The 12,321-nt window shown below is 42.5% G+C and overlaps 1 protein-coding gene and 1 long non-coding RNA gene across 2 annotated transcripts in view; both read right to left on the reverse strand.

Annotated features, from left to right (window-relative positions):
* The window catches only part of LOC145430302 (uncharacterized), a 358,832-nt gene that overhangs the window by 266,050 nt on the left and 80,461 nt on the right, over positions 1 to 12,321 (reverse strand). The window lies entirely within an intron of this gene.
* Positions 4,112 to 12,321, reverse strand: part of LOC145430307 (uncharacterized) — a 37,822-nt gene continuing 29,612 nt past the window's right edge. The window contains exon 2 of the long non-coding RNA XR_013910784.1: positions 4,112 to 4,677. This is a non-coding gene — a long non-coding RNA (uncharacterized LOC145430307). The remainder of the gene's footprint in view (positions 4,678 to 12,321) is intronic.

Here is a 12,321-nt window from a genome sequence, read left to right on the forward strand (position 1 = left end):
GTGCAGTACCTGAAACATACAAAGTTAATTTAAAGACAAGGACTCTAATGAGCCAAGACCGACATAAATGTGTTTTATCTACTTTCAAATCCATTTTATCATAAATGTAACAAAGTATTTAGAAAGTTAGCACATACATGTAATTTTTCATTTTTTTATGTATCCATCTATAGAACGCTGCATGTTATATTCCAAATCTGCCTGTTCTCTTTCAGAAACCTGCCTTCAGAAAATGAAACTAAAGTATGTAATGCAAGGATGTGATCACTTTCAAGATGGAGAAAGCATAAAGTTTGACTTTAGGTGACAATTATGGACACGTAATATGATAAGGAGATTTTGCAGGTCATTAATCAATGTATTATAGTAAAAAATTTATTTTTTGTGACACAGGACACAAACATGGAAGCAAGATATATAATTAGGATTATTTATAATAAATATGAATAAATAATTGCAATTTCTTTAACCACTTGAGAATAACTAAATCCTTCAGGACAATGTCACATCAGTGCACTGAACTCACTATGGCTACGTTCACACTGCAGGTCTTAATGCTCAATTCCGATTTTTTTTTAATTTAAATCTGATTTCATGTCTGCTTGTTCACACTACAAATAAAATGTGACAGCAAACGCGCTCCTTTGTGAACCACCAAAGTGGCCCACATACGCAAAAGCAGACGTCACACACAACACGCTCTGTTCAGACCCAGACCAAACAGTATTGTTTGACTGATGGCCCTTAATATAAAGACTTGTTTCAGACTTTATGTCACGGTTTGCCGAGGCAGGCCGTGTGGATTAATAACGGACCCAAGATGCAGACTGCTGAAGTGGAGGGTGAGCTTTATTTACAACCGGAGAAGTACAACAAAAAGGGATGGCGAGAAACAGAACGGTAAAAACTATAAACTGGGAAAACTAAACTAAACACAAAACCAGAACACGAACGAGGGTACCTTGCAGGGAGAATGACCAGGAAGCCGGAGGAATAAACACAGAATGGCGGCGGGGAAATAATGCAGACGAACCAGCAACTAAGACAGGAAACACAACTTAAATACACTCAGAGAACACAGGGAGATTACACACAGGTGGGAAACACAGCTGGGAGTGATTAACATGACGAGACTAGGAAGGCAACTGAAAACACTCACATAAGACGCAGACCTTCACAATAAAACAGGAACTTACACATGAAAGGACACAAACTAAGAAACGCGGACTAGACGGGCAGAACACACGGGCAGAACAGAGTAAACACTAACCAGAGGAAGAACAGAACCAAAATCGCGAAGAGAAAACACAAAATGCTAGTTCAAAAGGACCCAGGATCATGACACTTTACGTTGTCCAAGTTTGCTTTAAGTTATTTTGTTATTTATATATGGCCTAATAATGATCCTTATTGTTGTTTTAGAGAGGAGCGGTGCTTCAAAGGATAGTTGCAGATTTCTGTCAGAATCTGCAGATTATACAGTATAAATAAAATGTTCACGTTGTCTTCCCAACAGTTTCACTAACATCTGCACGGGATGCACATGAAGCGCTAATGTGTTCTGTCTTCTCCAGCGCTGATAATTGACATATGTTTTGTGTCAGTGAAATAAAAGACAGATTTCAGGCGACATGACCATTCAAACAGCAGTTGCTTTCTAAAACATCAGATATGTATCGGATTAAGTACCACATACGAAAGTGACCCAGATCGGATTTGAAAATATCGGATTTGTGCTGTTTTTACACCGTCATACCATGATTGGATATGGGTCGCATACCGTCAAAAAAGTCGGATTTGATGCGCTTTCGCGTGCAGTGTGAATTATATATATGTATATATATATATATATATATATATATATATATGCTGGATTGTCGCTGGACAGAGACCATCCAGCACATAACAGCAGGGTGCAAGATGCTAGCAGGCAAGGCATACATGGAACGCCATAACCAAGTGGCCAGCATAGTGTACAGGAACATCTGTGCCGAGTATAACCTAGAAGTCCCGAGGTCAAAATGGGAGATGCCCCCAAGGGTGGTGGAGAATGACCGAGCTAAGATCCTGTGGGACTTCCAGATACAGACGGACAAAATGGTGGTGGCTAACCAACCGGACATAGTGGTGGTAGACAAACAGAAGAAGACGGCCGTAGTGATCGATGTAGCGGTTCCGAATGACAGCAATATCAGGAAGAAGGAACACGAGAAGCTGGAGAAATACCAAGGGCTCAGAGAAGAGCTCGAGAGGATGTGGAGGGTGAAGGTAACGGTGGTCCCCGTGGTAATCGGAGCACTAGGTGCGGTGACTCCCAAGCTAGGCGAGTGGCTCCAGCAGATCCCGGGAACAACATCGGAGATCTCTGTCCAGAAGAGCGCAGTCCTGGGAACAGCTAAGATACTGCGCAGGACCCTCAAGCTCCCAGGCCTCTGGTAGAGGACCCGAGCTTGAAGGATAAACCGCCCGCAGGGGCGTGCTGGGTGTTTATATATATATATATATATATATATATGTATATATATATATATTATATTTCGTTCTCATGGATGCCTGGATGATAAACTCAATTGTTACACATGGTAGAGCAGAACGCTGATCATTTTATTACAGATGAAAGACTTTAGATAGTTTTTCAACTCTCAGTGATGCCACAGTGATCCTGTGATTTATGGACGTGCAGCGGAGTTTGAGCCCAGACACGGCTAGTGACGTCAGACTTAAAGACCGGATAAAGAGTGATATGAACATATCTATAACTTAGGGGAATGAAAATGTCTGGAACACACCAACAGATATTTGGAGATGGAAGAGAACTGGATATCAGCTCATCTCACAGCTGCTATCCAGACTAGACGCCTTCTTTTGTAACATTTTGTAACACCCTCTTTTGTAACATTTAAATAGTAAAATTCCAACTATTAAATATAAATCACTAATGTTTAAAAGATTTTAATTTCCCTGTTTCCCATTATTCTTATTTCGTTTTTTCATTTTTTTAGGTTTCCTTTCTTAATTCCTACGTGAATGGTGACATATTGTCACAGTCAAGAAACAAGTGAGTAACAAAATGTTTTTATTTTGTTCATACTTTTATATGCCAAATGACATACACATAAGAATCACCATCCTGATATCAATACTTTTGCCCATACGAAAAATGTCGTGAACACACTAATATTTCACCAGTGTTGTAACATCACATGTCGTTAGCATAGTCTGCCTGTGTCTTCCCTCTGCAAACAAACATGTTAGAGTTGGTTGTGATATACAGTCTGCATAAGTGTGGTCAATCTAATAAACATTTATAAGGAGATGGCAGTTACTGTGAATGTACAGCAGTTACACAGTGATTAGTAATAAACAGTCAGACAATGACCCTGACAATCTCATTCAATCTTGCAGATTGCACCTTCTGTGGAAAGTGGTACCACACGGTGTGTGTGGACTTCCCCTGTGCAGAAGGCGACTACAAATGTTGTGGGTGCTAAATAAACAGAAAAAATTGATCCCTGTTGTCTTTGCTTACCGATTGTTTTTAGTGTTGACAATCCACATTGCTGGCATTGCATCTTTCAACATGTTTGTGGGTAGATTTGGATGTACCAGGGGTAAGTGCAGCCACTCAGCCTCTACTCAATGTGATCATAGCAGCAGGTGCAGATGTGTCACAAGTTAATCTAGTAGTGGGCTATGGTCATGTGTTAGTGGTGGGAACAGTCATATCCACTCACTCTCACTGGCTGTTTATTACTAATCACTGTGTAACTGCTGTGAATTCACAGTAACTGCCGTCTCCTTACAAATCTTCATTGGATTAACCACACTTATACAGACTGTATATAACTCCAGCCATGTTGATGGATTGCCTATATTGGCTGGAAATATTCATTTTCAGGGAAAAGACACAGACAGACGATGCTTACAGGATGTGATGTGACAACACTAATGAAATATTGATGTGTCATATTTGTCCAAGGCGTATTTCATTGTTATGGAAAAAGAGAATATTAAAATCATGATGACCAATTGGAGTGGTGATTTCTATGACTTTGTGTATATAATTTGGAATTTTGTACAAATGTAGGCTGATAATAAATACATGATATCATTTCATTCTTTCCAAAGGTTTATTTGCATGACGCACAAACAGACACAATTGAAAGGTACAAATGTGCATGACACGAATTCAAACGTGGTGCAGATGTGTCACAGGTTGATCTGGCTGTAGGCTGTGGCACTTGGCCAGAGGTGGCGCTGGTTGACTCGACTCCATGTTAGTGCACAAAGTAAACAGCACGCTGTAGTTGTGAAGCAAAAACGCTGAATTCGGAGAAATAAACCGTGCGAGGGGAACGATAACGACGACAAGAGTCTCCCGATCGTTTACTCTTGCTGTCCTGTGAACAACATCGGCGTGGTGTTACTTGTTTGCTGTTTTCGCGATCGCGTCGTGCATGAGGATATCACCAGGTAAACTCGCCACATTTTTAAACATTTTGTTGTTCAACAGCATCAAGACTGACGGAGTGTGTTTGAGACAACCTCACAAGTGTCACAGATGACACATTTGGCTTTTTTTTGCTGGTTTGTCGGTAGGAGCTACTGAAACGCAAGACTGCCACACATCTGTTCGACCAACGCCAGTTGATCTAAACGCCAGTAGATCTGGAACACCTGCACAGCTCTCTCTCTCTCTCTGTACTTCAGGAACAGTTTCCCGTCTCAAATCTGTTTTCTGCATTATTCATTCGCTTATTACCCACCAGTCTAGCGTTGTTTACAGTGCTTTTTCTTTTTTCACTTAAATGACCTTGGACAAGAAAGCCTAATTTCTGCTGTTCAATACTGAAGAAATTTTAATTTCTTAAAATTATGCAAAATTGCAGAATATTGCAGAATATTTTTAAGGTTATCTGCTATAAAAAGCCAGACCAGGAAAATCTCCTTCATGTTTTCCTGTGTTTTATTCTCAGTTACTTTCACACAAAGGCCTCTGCTGTGATGTTCACAATTATGATGAAGTCAGTACTGATAAATGATCAGAATTATAATATTTCTGACTGTCTGAGGCTAAATTGAATCAAATCAGGACTTTGAGAACCGGAATTGAATGGATTATAGAAATCAGTGATGATACTCAGCCCTAGTGAGCAGCCTAGGCCTGAGAGAAGTGGATGTAGCTGTGGGTAATAAGAAAAGATGAAAAGAACTATTGATAACTTTTTTGTTAAGTTAAGGCCTGATCTGTCTGAAATTCATAGCCAGTGCTCTGACACGGTGCCATCAATATTTGAATGCTGAAAAAGCACAGTGTATCCAGAAAACACATTATATGCTGCAATAAATGCACTGCCCAAGTGTCCCCTCTCCCCACGGCCTTTCAGCAGCAGACAGCAGCAAACAGGTCGTCAGAGGAGGCCAAGATGATGATTAAGTTTAACATTTTCTACAATATTGACAAAGCACTTTAAGCACAAGTTTGTTAGTTAATAATTTAGAAATTAATATTGTCTGTATGGACTTCCCCCCCCCAAAGAAAGTGCACATGTAAAACTGCGGTGTTAAGCGATGCGGTTGAAAAATTTGAGTGCGCCTAACTTTTGTGCCGGTACGCCTAAATTTTTAAAGTTGGGCGCCCATGTCAAAAAGTTAGTCTAGAGCCCTGCTGAGCTTTTTTCAAATAGTTAACTGTCAGCAAATATACTGCCTTAAAAATTTTAATCACCTTATTTACGTTTAATATAAATACACTGAAGTTTTAAATCGTTCAGCATTGCCTGCACCTTCAGAGGATTTATGTTTACATGGATTTTAAAATAATTGTTTATAACATTTAAAAAACGTTTTAAAAATCTATTTCATAAAAGAGAGGATACTGAATTAAAACTAAAACTATGTATGAGGAGCTACCAGTATTTGTGTCACGGGACCGAGTGGTCTGTACTGAACTGGACTCAGGCGCAGAAACCCAGAGCAGAGACAGCAGATGGTGTAACAATATTTTATTAGGCTTAAGTGCTAGAAACGTAGAAAGGACAAAAACAATAAGATGTGGAGTTTGATGTGGCGTGGCCTGGGAAACGTGGCTAGGGTGAGGGAATGGGGCCTGAGATGCAGAGTGGAGCTGAGCAGGGAACAGTCACACTGAAGAGAGAAGACAGTGGAGTTAGGGAGGTAGTGGAGGTAGCTCTGAAGTGGTAAGTTGTAAGTATAGCAATTCTTACTTGCAGTAGGGGACACAGAGTGTTGAGAGGGGAGTGACGAGAATCCAGGGGAGCTGAATGGCGTGGCAAGGCTGACCTGAGATCTGGGGTCTTCAGATGGAGTGTGATGGCAGGCAGGTGAGGCACAGAGTGATTTTCCAAGTGATTGCTTGGTATCATGAGTCCGGAGGTAGAGCGTGAGCCAAGGTGAATCCAGCAACTGCAGCACAAGAAAGTCTTGTTAACAAGATAATCACAGCGAGAACTTGAAGCATAAGGGCCTGTTACCAACATGGGTTGATGACGAACTGGCAGTGAATGAACATCAATGTGCGGCTTAAATCCCTCTGGCTTGATTGCCTGCAATTGGCTCCAGGTGTGTGGGAACTGGAGGAGGTGGCCCTGTCCAGGGGCGGATCCCATGTAGGTTCAGGAGCCTTATGAAAATTCCAGCCACCCACCACAGACCATCAAAATTTGCTACACTACCAGCAAGGGAATTTTCTTTAGAATACGCATTCCTGACAGAAACACACCTAAATAAATAAATGAATCTCACCCCAACCATTCGTGGCAAATGGCCGTCTCTCCCCCGTCCTGCCAGATGTTTTGTCCTTTTAAAAGAAGATTTTCCTTTCTCACTTTTCACAATTGCTCCAAGACAGTAGGAACAGTTACTGACCAAACTAAATTAAATAAATACAATATACTATATGGTTACTAAATATAACAGAATAGCTCTAATAGGTACAAATAGTTCTAATAATAAAAACCTCAATACACTGCACAAATTAAATATATATAGTTGACATTGAGGTAATGTAAAGGTGTAAAATTTCCCTTTCTGTGTAGAGCATGTGCAGATAATAAGGCTGTATAACTATGGCAGTGTGTACTGTGCTTTAGTTGGGGAAGTTGCACAGAGATATCGAAAGGCAGGAATTATTTCTTGTGTCGTTCAGTGGTGCATTTGTCAGCCTTTCACTGAGCGTACTCCTGTGACCAGCACGTCATGGAGTGGCTGGCATTGTCCAGCATTGTCCTTGTTTCGGACACCATGTGCCTCACCCAGACCAGCCTGAGGGACTCCGACTCCATCCTCACAACATTACTGGCCTTGTGGACCAGTTTATTGAGCCAGTTGACATTTGCAACCCTCAACCTGTTGCCCCAGCATGCAACAGCAAAGAGGATGGCACTGGCCACAACAAACTCATAGAAAATCCTCAGCCACCTCAAAAAAGTTACTTGGGCCCTCTAGAGTGCAGTAGTGTTTTCTACCCAATCCATTTTTTTTCAATGTGTATTTATATTTACAGTGCTCAACCCCTTGGATAGAAACAGGAATCACAAGTTTCCTGGTCTTCAGTCAATTATTTGGTCTTTCTTACACTGAACAGCAGAATCATCTGCAGTTCAATGTGACAAAAGAGTGCACCGGCACCCAGCACTCCATCTCATCACCCTCAATGATGCATTCAAAAACTGCAGAATCATGAGAAAACTTCTGAAGATGGCAGGTCTCTGTGCAGTGGCTGAAGTTTGAGGTGTAGAGAGTGAAGAGGAAAGGGGAGCAGATGGTCCCTTGTGATGCCCCTGTGTTGCCCATCATTTTGTCAGACACCTTGTGTGGAAGATGGCTTTGTTGTGGTCGTCCTATCAGGTAATCAATTATCCAGGACCAAGGGTGGCCTTACAAGGCCGTAGCCGATTTATGAAGATTATTGTAATATTCCGTTCTCAAACTTACGAATAACGCATTCTTAATCTGCTTCGTGAGCCACCATTTTCTTTATTGCCGCTCGTTCAGTCCAACATAACACACCCCCACTTACATAATCCGACGCGCCCCGCTGCCACTACGGCGAACCACAAGGGGCAATCAGCACAGAGTGCAAACATTATGAACAATACAACATCTCCCTTTTTTTTAAATGTCTGCCAGTTATGCAGCTGGTGTGCATTTCAAAATAGAGCATCCTGAACATGACGATAAGCAACAGTTTTTCAACACTGTCATGTGTAAAATTACTGCGTCATGAGAACAACAACAACAATGCAACACAGGATATGCACTCATTAGTACATCGACATTCGACATGTTTATCCCTTTTGTTTTTCTTAGGACAGCGATCCGCCTACACCCTTTACAATCACAAGTCAAAGATGACCCTTGGTTTGACCACTCGTCCTGATCTGGTGGTCAGTACAGAGCTAGTGTCCATGGTTGGTGTTTCAGTGTCTCTAGATGGTGACAGGGGCTCTGCTTGTTGTTGAGCTGCACTATCAGGCTGGGTTAACAGATCGGGTCCTGGTGCTGAAGGTGCCGGTGACACCTTAGCACCTCTCAGGTGCCGTTGGTTATGCTGTATAGTCTGTCGCCAGTGTGGATCACAAAAGAGCGGGCAGTTTCTGCAGGTTGGATGATGACAGCCGGTTTCTAGCGTCCGGACTCAAGCTGAAAGCGGATGTGGTCCCCCTGCTGCAGTAGTGGTGTGGCGCAGCGATTGTAGTAATGCCTCTGATGCTCTTGTCTTTCCATCTGTGTTTTTTGCACAACCGTCTGGCTTATGATGCGAGGTACCAGCTGGTATCCGGTGATGGGAAGCACTGAGCGTAGACGTCGACTCGTGAGGAGCTGCGCAGGTGATCTGAAGCTGTCAACTGGCGTGTTCCTTTGCTCCAATAGAGTCAAGTAGGGATCTACTCCCTGAGTATGAGCTTTATCCCGAACTGATTTGGCCGACTTGACTGTTCTTTCGGCAAGGCCGTTGCTTTGTGGGTACAAGGGGCTTGAGGTCGTGTGGACAAAGTCCCATGTAACTGCAAAATCCTTGAACTCTCGAGAACTGTACTGTGGGCCGTTATCTGAGATAAGCTTCTCTGGTATACCGTGTCTGGCGAATATGGCCTTGAGTTTTTTGATGACGGACCCTGCAGTGGTAGAGAATAGCCTTTCAACCTCAAAGTAGTGGCTGTAATAGTCCACAACTACTAAGTAGTCCACGCCATGTGAAGAGATCCGAGGCCACGGCCTGCCATCGTCTCTCAGGAATCTGGTGTGGAATGAGGGGTTCTTTGGGGTTCGCTGCGCACCTCTCCTGACATATGAAACAGTTTTCCACCGTGGCAAAGATGTCCTTGCCCATGCCTGGCCAGAAGAGGGCATCCCTTGCTCTCTGCTTACTCCTCTCAATCCCCATGTGCCCAGTGTGGATTCTCTCCAGCATATTGTTTCTTAGGGCTGTTAGCATTATGATTTTGTCACCTTTGAAGATGATGCCATGGAAGTGCGAGATTTAATCTCTGAAATTCCAGAAGTCCAAAAGGGTTTTAGGGCATTTTTTCCTGTCCTCAGGCCAGTCATCATGCACGGTTTGCTTCAGCAGGGTGAGCTGCGGGTCGCGTCCTGTTGCAGCCTGTAGTTCTGAAAGCTTTTTGTCACTTACTGGGAGGCTGTTTATCACTGAGTGGACCTGGTCCTCCATGCCTTCGCTTAGCGTGCTGTCTTGGTCGAGCAATGGTTTCCTGGATAGTGTGTCGGCCACGGGTATGTCTTTTCCGGGCCGGTGCACAATCTATATGTCATATCTCTGCAGCTGTAATAGCATGCGCTGCAGACGAGCAGGGGCTACAGAGATTGGCTTCTTCAGTATGTGCTCCAACGGCTTGTGGTCCGACTCGACGATGACTCTTCTGCCATATATGTAGGTGTGAAAACGCTTCTTTTTCGATCTGTGCATAGTTAACCACTGTTGGGGTCAGTGTCTTTGAAGCATATGCGGTTGGGTGTCCGTCCTGCATCAACACAGCTCCCAAACCATACTTGGATGCATCTACCTGTAGGTGTAGCTCCTTGGTCGTGTCGTAGTATGCCAGTATGGGGCCTGGTTCTCTGGTTATGAGATGCTTCATTTGCTGGAAGACTCTGTCGTGATTCTGATCCCAGACGAACTCCAAGTCTTGCTTGAGCAGCTGACGCAGCGGTGCGTTCACTTCTGATAGTCGCAGTGCGAATCTGGACAGGTAGTTCACCATTCCAAGTCAAAGGAGCTTGCAAAGAGAGTATTCCAAGCATTGTCTCTAGCTCATTCTTATTCTCAGGAGGCGGCATGTCTTTGATGGCCTGTAGTTTCTTTGGGTCTGGCTGGATGCCCTCCTGGGTGAGTTTGTGTCCAAAGTAACTCACTTCTGTGGCACCTATGACACATTTCTCTGGATTGAGACACACGACGGGCATGGCGTCTGGGTCAATGTGTAAGTCGCATTCTCCTGGGAATATGCCCTTGAACATATCAGCAAACTCCTCCATGACACTTGTGGTCTGTACTGACATGACCAGCTTGACTAGGTTTAGATCCAGGCATGCTCTCAACCAAGGGACAATCAGCACGGAGTGCAAACATTATGAACAATACAACAATTACGACCAGTGTTGTGGGTAAGTCTAAATAAAGTAGATAAAATGATATGCTTACTTATACAGAGTCTTGGTAGTCCTACTGACACCCAAAGTATTGTCAACTACAAATTAATCATATACATACATACGCTATCCAGCTGCCAACAAAACCCTAATCATGGCAGCACAGGCACAAGCTCTGAGAACAGGGTCCATAGAGGCTGGGTGTCTATCACACCAGGCAAAACCCCATGTGAAGTGTGTGTAAAGATGCCCCTGAGACAATCCAGCACATAACAGCAGGGTGCAAGATGCTAGCAAGTAGAGCATACATGAAACATCATAACCAAGTGGCTGGAATAGTACACAGGAACATCTGTGCCAATATGGCCTGGAAGTCAAAATGGGAGACGCCCACTAGGGTCATCGAGAATGACCGAACTAAAATCTTGTGGGACTTCTAGATGCAGACAGAAAAAATGTTGATGGATAACCAACTGGACTTCTACTGTTTTCTTTCTTCTGTGGAAATCACAGAAGAAGATGGCTGTAGTGTTAGACGTAGCATTTCCGAATGACAGCAACATCAGGAAGAAGGAACACAAGAAGCTTGAGAAATACAGAGGGCACAGTCCTAGGAAGAACTAAGTGTCACGGCGGGGTGCGCCGGTGTGTGTGGAAACAGGACCCAAAAGCAGATGACGATGAGGAGTAGTAAGGTTTAACAGAAAGGTGAGGCTTTATTTAAATGACGGCAGGGTTAAACCAGGAAACCAAAACAAACTGGCAAAACACTAAGAAACAAAACACTAAAGGTACTAAGACCAAAAACTATAACTATAACTGAGGTGGAAAATAACAGGCAAAGACTAAGACTATAACTGTAACTCTGGTGAGATAAACAGACTAAGACTAACGTGGAATTAACAGACGAAAACTAGAACTATGGCTGAGGTAAACAGACGAACCGACAATGGCATGAAGAAAACAAAGGGCTTAAATACATACAAGAGGTGATCAGGGGAAGTAGAGACACATGAGGGGAACAGCTGACTAACATAAACCTAATGACAGGACCAGGAGAGGAAAGCTAAATACAATAAACAAAGAACACATGACACTGTCAGAATAAAACAGGAAACACTAAAACTAGACATGACAGCACAAACTAACAGAACTAATACATAATGAATAAATACAAGAACCCAAAACATAGAAAACCAGAGGAACAATAAACAAAAGCTGCCCAAACTAAAGACAGAGACGAAATGACACAAAACTAATCACATAACAAAATGAGACAAATACAAACATGAACTCAGAGCTAGGTTCTAGGTAGATTCTAGGTTCAAGTTTAAACCTCATTTTATAATATAATACTTATATTATAAGTAAGACCAAACGCCCTTATGGGCGAGAGGGGAATTGTGTTTTGTTTTTGTTTTTTGTTTTTTTGCCAATTTCAAATGTGATTTATGCTAAAAAGACATTCTAGGTTCAAAATGTAAACTTGTTTTATAACATAAGTAATAAATTCAAATGAGTGATACTTCGCACTAACAACATCTCCAAAGGAAGATATGCAAATTATGTTAGTTAAGTTACATTTAAAGTTCCAAACGAGTAATCCTCCATTCCAAGTTCTGATATACACTATTGGTAAGAGATCACATGATAAAAGCAGAGGGCATGATGGGTTGGAAGATCTGAATG

Source organism: Astatotilapia calliptera, chromosome 8 (assembly GCF_964374335.1).
Source record: "Astatotilapia calliptera chromosome 8, fAstCal68.1, whole genome shotgun sequence".
NCBI lineage: Eukaryota > Metazoa > Chordata > Actinopteri > Cichliformes > Cichlidae > Astatotilapia > Astatotilapia calliptera.